This window comes from Rattus norvegicus, chromosome 1, assembly GCF_036323735.1.
Source record: "Rattus norvegicus strain BN/NHsdMcwi chromosome 1, GRCr8, whole genome shotgun sequence".
NCBI lineage: Eukaryota > Metazoa > Chordata > Mammalia > Rodentia > Muridae > Rattus > Rattus norvegicus.
Genome location: NC_086019.1, coordinates 175,780,223 through 175,796,735, shown reverse-complemented (window position 1 = coordinate 175,796,735; position 16,513 = coordinate 175,780,223). Strand labels below are relative to the sequence as shown.

At 50.2% G+C, this 16,513-nt stretch overlaps 1 protein-coding gene across 24 annotated transcripts in view; it reads right to left on the bottom strand.

The window, feature by feature from the left end:
* The window catches only part of Mical2 (microtubule associated monooxygenase, calponin and LIM domain containing 2), a 184,717-nt gene extending 168,422 nt beyond the window's left edge, over positions 1 to 16,295 (bottom strand). For 8 of the 24 annotated variants that reach the window (XR_010055211.1, NM_001395865.1, XM_063269420.1 and 5 more), the window contains exons 1-2: positions 16,132 to 16,290; positions 6,967 to 7,044 (exon numbers count right to left, since the gene is read on the bottom strand). The gene's annotated coding sequence lies outside the window, so the exon portion shown is untranslated. Of the gene's footprint in view, positions 1 to 6,966; positions 7,045 to 16,131 lie in introns of those variants that run through there. The other 16 variants (XM_063269380.1, XM_063269396.1, XM_063269399.1 and 13 more) reach the window with 6 other exon arrangements.
* Between the last annotated feature and the right edge of the window lie 218 nt (positions 16,296 to 16,513).

Below are 16,513 nucleotides of genomic sequence, written 5' to 3'. Positions count from 1 at the left end.
GCCCGCACCATATGCTCTCTCCACATGAGGACAGAGAGACCAAGAAAACAAAAGCATCTATACTAAGTCACATACCTTAGAAGGGGGAGAACATGAGCCCTGCTCAGGCACGCTCCACTAGAGTCCCAGCCTCTGCCTGACAACCTGGGATATGGCAAAAAACTTAACCCTGGGAAATGCTCTACTCCAGAAGCTGCTGAGTTCTGAACCTGGGACTGCTGGCTCCCACCATGGAGGCCAGATGGAGAATGGGTAGAAAGGAGAGTAAAGAGTCTCTCTGAAGTAGGCAATGCTGGAGCCAAGCCTGGGAGGAGGAGGAGGAGGAGGATGGGAAAGGGAAGTATTGCAGAGCCAAGGCAAAAAGCTGAAACAGGGACACTGCAAGTAGTGGGGCTGTGAATGCTAGTAAGGCAGGCGAGCGTGGAGGTTAGGAAGTAGGGTGTTCACCTCGGGGTGGAAAGCATCTGAGCTTCTCCCCTGGGAACAATTCTAGTGGGATCTCTGTCACCTAGAGACTGGAGGCCCCTCATGACCTGTTCTTTAGTAAATTATGGAGTGTGTTCAGAAGCACGTGCACTTCAAACCCAGCAGCTTCTTCTCCCATGGCAAGATGAAAACTCCATAGCGGGGGTGTTTGAGCTTCCAGTCTGCACTGCTCTGCTGACCTGCCAGGCGTGGGCTCAAGCCCAAGCCGAGAATCTAAAAGATTGCCGCATGTATGGAAGGAGTGTCTAAGCCCCAGTGTTCAAGGCTGCTAGGGAGAAGGGAGGGAGGCAGGCTCGAGCGAAGCTGGAGGCTTGGATTCCTCCCAGTCAGGGGTGGAGGGTGTTCTTCTTGCTGCAAGCATTTCTTCAGGACCCTTCCATCGAGTGAACTTTCCTGCTGAGGGTCCGTGGGCCATAGCACCATTTTAAAGGCTGGCTTAGCCACATTTTTGACAACAACGTAATTACCTATTTTTCCCCAAGAAGGAAACATCCCCATTGTCTCTGCTTCAGTCCCCAGCATCCTCTGGGCATCACACTCCCATGGCCCTCCTCCTCTTCCTCCTCATCCTCTTCCTCCTCTTCCTCTTCTTCCTCCTCCTCCTCCTCAGTGAAGCCTAGGCCCCTTCCTGCCCCCTCCTTCTCCAACTGCAAGGTTCCCCAAAACTATCTCTAGGCCCCACTGTCTCTACTCCTCACTGGGCCCTAAGTGCCTAGTTCCAGCCCCAACATCAGAGCACAGAAGGGAAATAGGGCAGCCAATGATCAATTTAGGCCAAGCTTTTAGTGTGTGCTTGGTCTGAGAATGACAGGGCCAGAGAGCAAAGGGTGGGAAGCAAAACTCAAGACTTCATTAAGGCATGCAGGTAGTCTACCCCCTCCCCACCTTCCCTAGGAAAGGGCTATGATATGATTCATCGGGTGTGGCCAATCTGAAATGATGTCCCAAGGCCTCCTGGGATGAGTAGGGACATCCTAGTCACTTCTTTTCACCTTAAGTGTTTGGGAAAATTGAATTTAGACATAGCCCAAATCTAGACATAGCCCAGACTGGTCTTTAAGTTACTGTAATTCTCCTGCCTCAGCCTCTTGCACGGCTCATGTACTTTAATAACAGTTGTTACTAGCTTTTTGTTTGTTTGTTTGTTTTTGAGACAGCCTATAACCCAAGCTGACCCAGAATTCACTGTGTAGCTCATGTGGCTTTGAATACACAGCAGTATTACCTCAGCCTCCCAGGTGCTGGTGTTACAGGTGTGCACACAACACCCAACTTCTTCTTGGTACCCTTCTGCTTGTAGACACTCATGGGTCCTCACTGCCTAGAGCCAGACCCCAGTATGTTAAGGGGCATCTGTTGGACGACTCATCCTTTTGTACTGACCTTTTGTTGTTTCTCTCCTTGGATAAGAGCTCCAGGAGCTGTGAGATGGGGTACTGCTTTGTCCTGCTATTTTTTTCCTTTGTTGTAAACCCAGAGCTTAGAGCAGTGGCTGGCTTGTTTTAGAAGAATAGAGCCATCTTGTAAATACGGGTAGAATGACTGAACAGACTTTAGAATGTCTTGGGAGGGCTGGGCATTTGCTCAGGTGGTAGAAGAAATGCTTGTCTAGCTTGCATGAAGCCCTGGGTTTGATCCTGAGCAAATGTATAAAGGCAGGTACAGCGGTGTGTGCCTGTAATCCTAGTACTCAGAAGGCAGAGGCATGAAGATCAGGAGCTCAAGGTTATCCTTGGCTATATAGCAAAGTTCAAGGCCAGCTTAAACACATGCAACTTGTCTAAAACAAAACAGAATGAAAATGTCAAATCCCAGAGGAGCGATGGTAAAGTGTAGCTAGCAAGCCTCCTGCCCTCCTGCTCCCCAGCACTATGGAGTGGCCGAGATTGGAATAGGTGGACACTAAACTATGTCTGGCTTGTCTTACTGGGCCCTAGAGGTCTCTGGGTATCCTGCCCTGTCTTAAATAGAAGATCCTCCACATATGTCCAAAGTCACTCACCCACTCAGAATCTCTGCTTATTCCACCATCCCACTGGCTCTTTCCCCATCCTCCAGCATGCACAGAGGGAGAGATGCTCTCTGCTTGCTTCCTCCCACTTGCCATCTGCATTCCGCCTACCCCTCAAGATCCACATCAAACACCACTGCCGCCTTCTTCTCTCCTAGGGAACTTTCCAGGTCTTCCCAGCCCAGAGAAAACATTCCTGACACCTAGGCCTTCCCCCTGTCATCTGGACTAGTCATGAACTTCCTGGTGACTGAGCTGAGGTTTCTTAAATCCCCTGCTGCCACGCACTTGTTTACACACACACACGTGTGTCTTGTTTTCCTGGCACTGTAGACCTTCTGGGAAGAGTTGCCAAGCCTGGTGGATTCCAATGTCCTCATAGCACGAGGAACAGGCACATAGTAGGTACTCCATAAATGTTTCTCAATTCACCTCCCAATGTAAACAAGCCATCTTCTCATCAGCCTCTCCCTGGCCTGGCCTCTCCCCACACCCTGCACCTCTCCTCCCAGCCTAGCTGCTGCTTGCTTATCTGCATAGGCAGCTGTGGACCTGTGTCTTCAAAGGCCCCTGGATAGGACCCACCTAGATGGTTTGCAAAGCACCACGGGTCTGGAAAAGTTAAGTGTCTGGTTCTTTCTGGCAAACCAGGGGTTCCGAGTGCTGATTCCTTCAGAAACTGGAGTCCAACAGAGGAACCACGAGGATGGAAGTGAGGTGACGCACGTCTGAAACCAAAACTGGGGCCTCGGCTTGCTGAGTACCAGTTCTCAGCCAACCCACATCACAAGGACTGGCAGAACCTCCAGTGACTTTTCCTTTTTCAGACAGGATCTCACATTATAGCCCAGACTGGGCTGGAACTCACGCCATAACACAAGCTAGATTTGAACTCCCAGGGATCCTACCACACCCTACCCCCACCCTGCTCCCCCAGTGCTGGGAGTACAAGTGCGAGCCACCAAAACCTGTTTTCCAGTTACTTCTGCTCTTCAGAGGAGATGAGAGTCAGGTGGGATGGAGGAAGTCATGTCTTAAAGATGTTGTGTGGGGCCTGGGCTGGACACTGGGATTCAGAATGATCGTTCTGCCGGCCTCTGCAAGGGCAGAAGGCTGGAGCGACCGCTGTGCACCTGAGCAGCTGAGGCCAGGTGAGCAGGAGTCAACAGAAGCCTGACTCAGATTTATAAGCCACACTCTTTCCACATAGCCTCATAAACTCTAATTAGCCAATCGTACTCCCAGATTACCTGACACTTTGGGAAGGAAAGAAAAATATACTCACCAAATTCTCAAGTCCAAAACCCTGGAAACCCCTCAAAGACATTTTCCCTTCTCTTGGTCCTCGGCTCAGGTACCAATCGAAGAGGTAAACTGCTTTGAGCTGCCCCCTGACATTTGCAAACTGAAATCACCATTCCCTTAGGTAACTGACAGCTGACTCCACACACTGCTGGGGCCACTTTAGCCTTACACAAGATGGATTTGCACTAGGGCAGAAGGAGAACTGATCTTCACGAGGAAAGACTTTGGGACACAGAGTTCACATGTGACAGGACTGAGGCAAAAAGCTGCCTCAGGTAGAAGCCTCAAGCCAACTGCTGCCATGGAAGCAGCTGACAGAGAAAGCTGGCAGTCCTGAGAGGTGAGTGAACCCCAGTGGCCATTGACCAGGGCTACCTAGCCTCTCTGAGACCTTCATCTTCCGAAGAGGGGGGCAACTTCCATGGTATCAGGACTGGCCTATTTCCCTAGTTCTCACAACAACAGCAAAGCCAGTGATGACCAGGACACTGGATGTGTGGAGGGAAAACAACCACTTCCTGTGAAATTTGTGCACCAGAGAAGGGAAGTTGATATATGAGATGTGAGGAAAACAGACCTTCCTAACAGCTCGGGGAGAAAAGGCTCCAGGACCTAGACTGAGGAGTCAAGTGACTCATAAGTCTCAGAGATGTGAGTCCAGCCTCCAGACTGAGAAGTGGGAGAGAGACAAAGAAGGCAGACACATGAATCTACCCTGAGGTGACACGGGGCACTTAGACCACATGGGCTTGGTTTGGTTTTATGTGCTTTTCTTATCGTTGGTTATCATTTTCAGATCTTCAGTGTAGGGGCTGTGTGCATGTGAGGGTAACACTTTAACACTGACTGGTATCTCCAGCCCCATTTTGTTTTTAAAGGATGTCTGAACTTTGTAATGACTTCAAGTCCTCCAGGCCAGAAAACCTCTAGCCTAGAGCACTGCACACACATCCTCAGAAGAGGTGCCTAGTGGCCTAGTGGCCTTTGTATCTGAGAGGCAGCCCAGACCTGAAGGTTGTTCTGTAGCCCTATGGGATTTGGGGTCATTCGATGTCAAAGAACAGGGAGAGCTGCAAGAGTCAGATCTCATCTGGCTACCTAGGTACCTTGTTATAGGTAGGCAAAGGTTGGAGCCAACAGGGGATTTGAATCCATGTTCTCAAAGCAAGCTGGCTTAAGTGTGAGGTCCCCTAAAGGATGCTCTGTAGTACCACACCAGAGGGCTCTCTGATAACCCTGCATGGAGGTGACCCTGCATGGGGGATGCTGTGATCATGGTGTGTAAAGCTGAAATGAGCAAGGCTGCCAGCATTTAAGGCAGTACATGCTTGCATCCCAACACTCGGGACTGCTGGTTCAAAACACCCTGTGCTGCATATTGGGACCCTGTCTCAAGAAAAACAAGACCAAGTCCTAATTTAACCAGAATGGGTAACAGTGAAAGGGCCCATGGGGTAAAGGCATCTGCTACTAAGCCTGACAACCTGAGTTCAATCCCTGGGACCTACATGGTAGAGAGAGGACCAACGCTTGCAGGTTGCCCTCTGATCTACATATGTGCTCTATGGTAGGCGCTCCTACCTCCGTACTACACAGAGATAAATAAATAAAAACGTAATCTAAAAAATTAGCCAACACAATTATTCAATTCACAGTCAAGGCAATCTTTCGCCAACATGCCTGCATGTCAACCTGAGAGAGACAATTACCCAACTGAGAGCGTTTTCAGGTGATTCCAGGCTGTGTCAAGTTGACAGTTAATTCTGACTACAGCAGGGCCAAATGAGATTCTGAAGAGCTAGATCATGAGTGTGGAAAAGGTTCAGCAATGCCGTAACCGTTTTTACTCTCTATTTGTGTGCGCGCAAGAAGAATCTGAAATAAGCGAGCTATGGTGGTACACGCCTCGGCATGCAGGAGGCTGGGGTGGGAGGATCGAGGCCAGCCTGGTGTGCATAGTGAATGAGTTTGAGGCATTCGTACTGCAGAGGGTTTGAGTTCCATGCCAGCCTGGAACCCAATGAGATCTTAACCCTCAAAGAGCACAGAATGAGATTCTTACTCTCAAAAAAAACCTAAACAAGCAAAATTCAGGAGTAATATAAAGACATTTGTCTAATGCCCATTAGAGTAATATTTAAGTATCAGCAGATAAGGGAATGAATAAAGTCCCCAGTGACATTGGGACTCTCCTCACCCTACAGCTCTGAGTCCAGTGGTGTCACCAAGAAGGCAAGCTTCCCACAGCTCTTTATCGTCTATGGTAGTGCCAACTGAAACACTCTTTAAAGGGCCACCGCTTAATGGCAAAAGTCACTTAGGGAACAATCCAAATGGAAGGTTTGAAGGCAAGAGAAACTCTAATCCCATCTGTGCTCCAAGATTTCTTGGACCAACTCAAGAGCGGGCAGAAGGATGGCCTGACTTGTGCATTGGGTACTGCTGAGCCCACTGCCCTGTTTAATCCTCACACGCATTCTGTGAGGGTAATGGTGTCACTAAACCTAACTGAAAATCCAATTCTGCCTGTGACAGCCTGCCTCTGGTAGACGGTGCATCAGAGGTCTCAAATGGCAGATCAGATGTCCTGAGTGATGGATGAGCCAACCTGGCTCCCACCGGGACAACCGAGGCTAAGGAAGAAGGAGGGACTGGGGAGAAGGAGGGAAGAAGGTGGAGGATGGGAGTGAAATGGTGAGGAAGGAGAGGGGGTAGGCAGAGGAAGGAAGGAGGAAGTGAAGAGAGTATTCAGCCCCCTCAAAAGAGCCAATAAGTATTCAATTCTTTCCACGTACAGCTGGCAGGCACAATTTATTCCAAAATAAACCCAAGATGTCCCCAAGACATATATGAGAGACAGGTGCCAGCAGGCCTGCTCAAATGTCCAAGCTGTAAACACAGCGAGTTACCATGCTGCCCGCCCACCAAGCTGGTGGAGATTGGGGTCAGCCTTCACCTCCTTGCCAGGCCAAGATGGCAGGAAAGGAGACTCTGGTGCTGTGAGGCCAGGAAAGCAGGAGAATAGGCAGCATTTCAGACAAGATGCTGGGCTCTGCGAGCTTCTGAGCCCTACAGAAACGACTCTTTCTGTAGAGAAGGCTGCTCCTTTGGAAGAGGGTGTCCCTCAGCCTCCAATCCACCCCAGCTTCACTGCTTTGACTTACCACAGGCAAGCAGGAGCCTCCTGGTCTGTTTCTGGGGTCAGGTCCCTCTATGTCCACATTTCCTCTCCTAAAAATGGCCTGGAAGAAGGGAAGGAAGGGTGTAAGGGAGCAGGTCTTTTGTTGTTTGTTTGTTTCCCTACAAAATACAAGCTGCAGGAAAAAATGGGTGGTCCATATTCTGCAACCCTAGCCAGGGGGTTTCATAATGGGTCACTGTACTTGGAAAGATGGGATTGCATGCACAGACCCTATAACCACAAAGAACAGTAAGAGACAAAAGCCAGGGCACAGAGGAAGCCTGTCTTGGGGCCTTGCTCTAATTGCTCTACTCCATTTTTAGGGCACCCCTCCATGTTGACAAAGGGTAGCCATTTAGTTAGCACTAAGTCCTTGGTGAGAGGCCCAAGCTTCCTAAATTTACCTGGTCCAAGGCTTAGGTGCCCAGTCTCCTCTGGTGGCCTCCTCCTGCCTGTTGGGTTTGCTTACGTCCTACACATGCCACCTGTCCACACGCCTGTGTGCTCTTGCCTCTCCTCATTTCTGTTGAGGACATCCTAGTCATCCTCTGAGGTGCTTTGTGACTAACAAGCTGGCCCTACCCCTTCCTCTTCCAAGAAGTTCCCTGGTTGGCCCCCACTTTGTGCATTCCATACCCAATCCCAGTGTGCAGGCAGCATCGAGAAAGCTGGTCCTGCATACCTCACTCCAGGCAGAAGAGCAACCAGATCTGGGCCCCAGCACAACAACTGCACGCTGTGCTGGGCACTAAGAAGCCTGAGCCCCCAGCTGTTGGTAGCCACCCCAGCACCTATTTATAGTCCCCCTCTGTGACTCCCAACTGGCTTGTGTCGGTGTATTCTCTCGAGGTTCAGCCAATAGCCAACTGGAGACAAACAAATCCCCATGGATAGTTGTCCTTCTTGGTTAAAATCCGGGTTTGTGAGCTGGGTATAGTCAGTCGTATATACCTTTAATCCCAGCACTTGGGATACAGAGGAAGTTGGATCTCTGTGAGTTCAAGGTCATCCTGTTCTATATAATGAGTCCCAGGATAGCCAAGCCTACATATGAGACCCTGTCTCAAACAAACAAAAACAAAAACAAACAAAAAACAAACACAGAATAAAATCTGGTTTTGTATCACAGACCAAGAAAACAAAGGTAGAAATTCTGTCCCCAAGGCTCTGGAAATGTGTTCTGGTATAAAACGATCTCAAGGTCAAGACTATCCTTAAAAAGACTTTCCTTAATGAAGGCTGGGGCTTGGGTGAATGCCTGAAATTTCAGCAGTCAGAAGGCTGAGGCAAGGAATTGCAAGCTAAGGCCCATCTCTGCTACATGATAAGGTCCTCCTCAAAAAAGTAAAAATAAAAAAATAATAACAGATCGTCTGAGCCTCTTATTCTAAGCATGTAAACTCAAGGCAGACTGAGGACTTCATAACCAAGACATGATAGGGCCCTTCCAACTTGACATCCCACGGGCTTTGTGACTCATGTTCTCTCTCTTCTTCCTCCAGCAGAGAGGTCAGAATCATCTAAAGCCACCCCAGTTGCCCTTCCCTGAGCACCTCAAGCCTCACTGGGGTCCAAAGGGAAAGAGAAATCCTGAACTGCCAGCTAATCTCAAAACAGCCTGAGACTGCTTGCTCAGTCCTGCAGGTGGCAAGAGGGGGCGTGAGGGAGGGCTGCTGTTGCTATGGATACCAAAAATGCTCCTCTCATTCATACCATCTGTCGGAGCCAGGAGAGAAGACAAACTGTTGGTTGCCCTCACTCCCCTAGCCTACTTTCTAACGGATTACAACTGGATGCTAAATTTAAACGCCGCTCTGAAATCGGGACATATAAGGCCTCTCTGCCTGCATCTGAAGAGTTTCATAATGGGTAGAGCTGGAGAGCAATGAGGAACTAGACTTGGAGGCAATCTAAGCTGTATTGTACAGCCACCACAATTAGAGATCTGAAAAAAAAAAAGCTGTTCCTCTCTGGCTGAAGATGAAGTTTCAGCAATAAACAGACATCTGCTAGGAGCTCTAGAAGAGAGGCAGCATAAACATCCCAGGGAGCAACCATAAACAAGGAGCCTTCTCCAGGAAGCTACTGCTCGCCAGGGAAGAAGGGACGGAAGTGAGGAGGAGGTTGTGGAGAGTGAAGGGCAGAGGATGGGGTGCTGAGAGGCTGGGTGGGATGGAGGGGGTGCCACAGGAGCAGGAGGCAGACAGACGGAAGGAGTTCTCAGTGTGGGGGAAAATGAAGAAGTAGCTGACTTTTACAGACACCTAGAGGGGGCTTCTGGAGGGACCCATTCATGATGTTCATTGTGGAAATTGACCATTGAAACGAGAGAGGTGTTGGAATGCAGGCCTGTGCAGGGGGCTTTGTAAATATTTTAATTTCATCTATCAGTCTCGAGATCAAGTTAAAATCTCAAGGTGACTCTTCTTTAAAGGCTTAGATGGGGTTAATGAACTTTACAAGGCCACATGGCTAGGATTCGAACCCATGTCTGTCTTAGCATGCTTGGTTTGTCTGTTTGCTCGTTTTTGCCTCTATCATCTGCATGGAGAACTTGTTCCTGATGCTTATCCTCAGTGCCTACATGTCCCAAACCCCCAACGAGGATTCTGACAAGAAGCAGCGCTGAAATACATGGAGAAGGCTATCGTTGAGTTTTGGATAATTCATTACTGAGTCTCCGAGATCCTGTGGACCCTCTGGTTCATTCTGGCCACTTCCTAGAAGGAAAAGCAAGGCAGGTAGCAGAGGAATGTGCCCACACCATGTCCGCAGGTGGCTTGGAATAGCAACCACCATTGTGAGAAGAGAGCCCAAGGATGAAGGCTGAGGGAAGAAACATGGCTTGGGTTTTCACCAGTTGCTTTTGTATGGAGTGAGTGTTTTATGGTGCATTGTATCGACGTGTGCATGTGGTGTAGTTCTATATGTCTGTATGTTTGTGATGGGGAATGCCACACATCCTTGTGTGTGGAGGTGAGAACCATGCATCTACACATGTGTGTTGGGGCAAGTACTGTGCCCCCTTCTCTGTCTCTCAGTGTGTGTGTGTGTGTGTGTGTGTGTGTGTGTGTGTGTGTGTGTATGTGTGTGTGTGTGTGTGTGTGTAGAGGGAGAGTACAGTGAATCCATGTGCATGTGTTAGAGTGATACATGCACGTGTGCCCCTCCATGCTGTTTACCTTCTCCCTTGGCTGTCAGACCCCCACTTCCTTCAGGAAGAAATTCTTGCCTGTTACCATCTTTGCATCCAAGTAGGACAGGTCCAGCTGTTCCCATCCATGGAGCTATCAACCCCATGAATACTTCGCATGGCACCTTAGGATGAGTGGGTACCCAACATAGGAGTCAGCAGCCAGATCCCCACAGACCCAGGTCTACTGTGCCCCAGGAAGCAGCTCTCTCTAGGGACTGAAAGATCTGAGTAACTCTTCTCCATGCGTGTCATCCTCCTCCCCTGCTCCTCCTGTGCCTGGCTCCCAGGGCTCACACGAATAGCCAAGGCCAGCATTTATCTGTGAGCAAAGAAGCGATCTCCACGGCTCAGCACTGTGATATGAAGGTGGTGAGTCCAGGACACAGTGTTCTAGACACTCACTCCTGTTTCTGGCATGTGCTGAGCTTCCAGGCTGGGTGTGTCCGAAACTTGGGCCTGAGAATGTTCCACTAACCTGTGGCTCTAGCAGGCAGGGGCCAGCAACAACTGACTAGCTCCTTGCTGTTCAGCTCTTGCAGTCAGCTGAAAGGACATGAGCTCTGGACATACCCTGTTGCCCAGGAAAGGTTCTGCTGTAGAATTTCTATGCCCTGAAAGAAAGGTAGGCAAGCTACAGGAGGAATGCTACAGAGAGGTGGAGACCTCGGGAGGAAGGAATACAGTCCTGGGTAGAAACATTAATTCACACAAAGAACATGCTAAGAGACTGGGTTGTGCTCAGTTGGGAATGTGCTTGCCCCTAACAGAAAACTCCTTGAGTGGGAACCCCAGCACTGTATAAAATGGCCACTGTGCTTATCTATAATCCTAGTACTCAGGGATTACATGAAGGCAGGGGAAATCACAAACTCAAGTTCATTCACCTATACAAAATAAGTCTGAGGCCAGCCTGGGCTACATAAGACCCTGTCTTTAAAATAAAAACAAGCCTGGAGTGGTAGCAAAGGTCTTTAATCTCATCGCTTGGAAGGCACAGGCAGGCAGATGTCTGTGAATGAAGCCATCCTAGTCTATATGGTTTCAGGCCATACAGAGCTACATAATGAGACCCTATAAAAACAAGACAAAACGAAACCCCTAAAATCACCGACATGACAACCACAGTACTAACCTTGTGGATACAGTGGCCTGCACACTCATTGAGTCAGGGAATCTTTCCCATGATGCCTACAGCAATGCTCAGATATGTACACAGGGACACAGCAAGAGAATGGAAGAAAGCAGGCCACTTGGTACCACAAAAGACTGTGTGTTGTGTACTTGGGGAGGATGAGTCTTCAAGATCTGACAGGGAGCATCCCAAATCGGGCTGCAGCAGCAGTTAAAGACCAGAGGGGCCCTGTCACCGTCACTCCAGACAGTTTAATTTTGGTCACCAGCAAACAGAGGATCAATGTCTTAGAAGGGGAGTCGTGTCATCAGGGACCAGGCATGTGCTCTACGCCTGGGGCAGGTGCTAGTGTGGGAAGGCCAGGGTCCCCTAGCATGAGCCGCATAGGTGTTTGTCCTTAAGGATTTGCCCAAGAGGCAGCACAGGCCGTTAGAGCCTGGAGCTCAGGCCTGCCTGCTCTTCTGCCATCTCTGGTGGCTCAGCCTCCAGAGAAACAAAGTGAACCTGCTATACAAACAATACTACGATCTGAGCAAATTTCAGAATCCCAGTAGCTCTGAAGCACTGTCAATATACATAGCCGTAGCCAATACGTGTGAAAAGTTCTCGCTTGCCTACAGGTACTTAAGCTTGCCTACAGGTGCCCATGTAGTTGGGGGGTCAGGTTTCTAAAGAGAATATAATGTGGATTTCCAATCATGAAAAATTTTTACTATAAACAATTGAGGGAGACAAAAGCAAAGAGTAATATCACACCCAGGAGTACACACCTACAATCCCAGCTCTCTGGGAGACGGGAGGAACTTAAGTTCAAAGCCTTCCTGGGCAACTTAGTGTGGCCCTCTCTTAAGATTAAAAACATGAGCGGGCAGGGAGTGTGGCCCAGAAGTTGAATGCTTGACTAACATGCATGGGAGGGCTCAGGCTATCGTCTCCAGTGTAAAAACCATGCAACCCAAGACCCTAAGAAGTAATCAGAAAGGAAAAATACCAACTCAAATACTGTCACAACCGGAGCATTAGAATGTTGTTACAGTTGCCGGAAAAATGGTTTATATTAGCTGTACACAGTGGTACACATTTGCAGTCCTGCACTTGGGAAGTAGAGGCAGGAGAGTTCAGGAGTTTGAGACCATTGTCACTATATACTGAGTTCAAGTCCAGCCTGAGCTACATAAGACCTTTTCTTAGAAAAGCTAAAGAAAAAAAAAATTAAGGTAACGAAAGGAAAAATTTAAGTCTTCACAGAGAGGTATTGCTCAAAGAAGGGACAGGGTAAGAGTAAGGGGTAGGGGCGGGTGAGCCCTGTTCTCTACCTGGCCCACTGTCAGAGTTACAACTTGGTCTCAATGGAACTAAACTCAAAGCCTGAACAGAATGACCTCAGTAGCTGTCAGCCACGTGTGATGTGCAAGGCCAGCTGCGGCTGAGGGCACACACGTGGCCATCTGGGCTCCACACCACAGACCAGAGTGGCGAGGATGAGCGTTGTAAATAATTCTCCTATGATTTCAGGATGCTTATGGACTGACGTTCACCACTCTGACAGCCGCACGTGCACAAGCGAGCCATCATTCCAAACGCACCAGTCACACGAGCCCCTGACAGTCCCCTCATTCAGAACACGCCCTTTGAGTGGCTGCTGTGCCACTGAGAAGATGCTCGCCAAGCCTCTGCTGTGTGTCTGCTGTGTGCAGGCTTTGTTCCTGAGGATTCAGAGAGGGACTGAAGTAGACTCCAGTCTCCAGGGGCTCGCTGTGCTCCCAGGAGAGACAAGCTCTTGAAACAGAGGTTAGTTGCTCATGGAGAGGAGGGGGCCTTCTCCAGTTCATAACAGGCAGCAAGGCACTGGTGACCCAATACAGAATGTATGTGGGTCCTCACTCCCACATTGGAGATGTCACTCCTGACAAGCTGGCCTGTGTGCCTATCTCGATGTGGACAGGTGACACTATATGATATTGCCGTCTCTGTCCTGTGCAGTAATGACCGTAGTTTTACAAGGCAATGCTCTTTTTAAGTGACGCATGCTGGGCGGTGTAGAGAAAAATATGACATAAACAATGGCACCAGAAATCAGCTTTAAAATACTCCAGAAAGAAACATCCAAGGGGCCAGCAAGAGGGCTCAGCAGGTAAAGGTGCTTGCTGCCAAGTCCACTGACCTGGGTTCAATTTCAGGGACCCACATACTTGATGGAAAGAACCTTCTCCCCCAAACTGTCCTCTAACCTCTGCACAGGAACTGTGTCACACATGCCTATACATATACACACATAGAAAAACAAACAAGAATAAATGGAAGTTTAAAACAAAAGAGAACAGAGAGAAAAGTAAAAGAGAAAGCCAAGTTAGCATAGCCCGACATCATTTTAACAACAGGGGAAGCTGGGGAAGGTGCAGGCAGAGCTCATTACACTATCCTAGTTTTCTGAGAAAATTATATTTACATATAATAATTATATGTATATTTATAAATATAACATATTATGTATTTATATTTATATATTTGGTTAGTTGGTTTTTGTTTGTTTTGTTTTGTTTAGGGAGGATAGTTGGAGACAGGGTTTCTCTGTGTAGCCCTGGCTGTCCTGGAACTTGCTCCATAGACCAGACTGGCCTCAAACTCACAGAGATCCTCCTGCCTCTGCCTCCCAAGTGCCGGGATTAAAGGCATACACCACCACTGCCTCATTGGTTTTGTTTTTTGAGACAGTTGTAGCTGACCTAGAGCTCATTATGTATACCAGTTTGGCCTCCAACTTTCAGCAATCCGCCTGCTTCTGCCTCCTCGAGGCTGGCATTACCACATACCCACACCTAGAAGATGAAATCATCGTGAGACTCTAAAAGTCTGCTGTGGCCAGTAGCAATATCTCTGTGACTCAGTTCTCTCATCCATAAAATGGGTGTGGCACCAACTACTACAGAGGGCTAATGTGGGTAAAAAATGAGCAGTCTCAGGATGTTCTTTCAGGCTCTTTAAAGGACAGGGAGTGTTAGCACTCCACAGACTTGGGTTAGCCATGTTCAACCCAGGCTGGGTTAGCCCAGTCAAGTCCTTGACCAGTAAGGCAGAACTCTACCAGCCAGCTGTGGAGAGTGAGCAGAGTCAGGCCCACACCTGAAAGGCAAACACACAGAGAGAGGTGTGGACATGGTGGAGAGACCCCTCCCCCATCACAAGATGGAAGGATTGGGGCTGTTCTCTGCAGCTCCTAGGAATGGGGCTGTTCAAACTGTGGGTTTCTGTCACCCAGCAAACAAAAGAAACATATACCAAAGCCTGTCCCACCCCTACTGCAGACAGAACAAGACTGGAGTTCCTGAGGGTCAAAGTTATTGCAATGAATTCAGTTCGAGATTACTGGAAAAGCCCGGACCGCAGAGGTAAAGCCAACGGAGGCTTTCCTCTGAAGCAGCAGCGCAGTCAGTCCCTCTCTACCACAAAGAACACTGCCAGAGCCCCTCCACATTGGACTCCACAGTGAGGAGCAGTTTGCTGTGCTGTTCAAGCACCTGGCGCTTTGCAAACTCCTGTGATCCCCAGAATCTCCCAAAAGCCAGGGCCTCAAGACACATGCACACAGAGCTCCTTCCCACAGCCACAGGGCAACTGGTGGGAAGCAGGCTTAGAGCCAGGACTGCTTTCCGGGTCCCTGAAACAGAGAGGACACAACTCAAGCTTTTTGGAGAGTAACCACTGGGATCCAACCTATGCCCTCTTCTCTGTACCCGAAGAAGGCAGCCCTGATCGCCTTTAAAATCCCTGGGACATGAACAGGGGCTATCCTGGTGGCCCACTTGTTAGGTCCACTGCCCCCGCAGAGGTTGCTGGCGCGCAGAGGACACAGGTGCCAGAGAACTCAGGGAGGCAAATGCGGAAGGCCAATTAGCCTCTGGCTTTTTTCCTCTCCGGGTCTGTCCATAACGGCTACTGACTTTATCCTCCCACTAAACCATCTAAGTAAGACACGGTGGACAGCGAAAGGCCTTGCAAACGAAAGCTCTTTCCGCTTTAGAAACCCAGGCCCAGAATAAACAATGTGGAAGGAGACACGAGAGAACTCTGGTTTCAACACGCCTCTTCCCGGTCCAGTACAAGCCCTTCCCAGCTCTGCCGGTGAGGGTGAGGCTGAGACTGAGGCTGGCCTGGGATAAATTAACCCCGCCCTCTCCGGACAGCTGCAGCAGGCAGAGGCTGCAAGGGAGACCCCCCTCCCCCTACCAACCCAGAGCCAGCCAGCCAGTGACAGGGCAGGACGCCAGGGTGGGGTGCTCCTGGGCGGGGACCCGCACAGGCTGCCAGGGATCGCAGGGGACAGAGGGGACAGCAGCGCGGGCCCCTCAGAGCGTCACCACCGTCCAAGCAACCAGCCCGTGTTCCAGCCCGCCACTGGCCAGGCCACTGACATTTGGCCCAACTTCCTGTTATCAAGGAGGGAGGAGAAGAAGGGAGGCAGAAAAATATAATAATAAAATAAAGATAAGCAAGGCTCTCTGTTATAGGATGGGAAAGGTACGGGAGCCCAGATCACACGGAGCAAAGTTTGGGGACGTTCCTCTGAACGATGACAGGCGACCCTGCTGCCTAAGGGCGCCTACTCTGCGCTTGTGTGTTAGGTTTTCTGGGGTTAGAATGACAGCTTTGATTGGTGGAGAGCCCACGGCGCGCCCCGCAGGTGGGTCTGAGGTCCCGGACGGAACTGCCGCACCTGACCCTCCCGGGCGTCCAGCAGGGAGCAGAGTCCAGCCCGGAGGGACTGGTATTGTCCCCACCCGCTCCTGCGCACCCCGGAGCCCACTCCCACTCGGTCTTACCGAAGGTCTCGCGGGCCTCCGGGCTTCAGGTCAGCGCCTGCCTTGCTTGGCCCCTGTCTGAGGGCGCAGAGATTCGGAACCCCGCGGGCCGCCTGCCGAGCCCGGAGCTAGCGAGGCGGCCCGGCGCAGGCTGAGCCGGCCGGGTGCCTGTGGTTCTGCGAGCTGCGGAGGACCCGATTGGGGCACGCCCCCACCTAAGGCTCAGCCAATGACAGGGCGTCCGAAGACGAGGCCCCGCCCCAGGCCGAAGACGCACAGCCAATGGTCGTGCAGCGCGGAACCCACCCCAACACCCTCCCAGTTAGACCGGGCTGGGGACGGCTGTCACCACTGCAGCCTCGGACGCACGTGGGCTGAAGCCCTACCCTAGCCGCTCCCACCC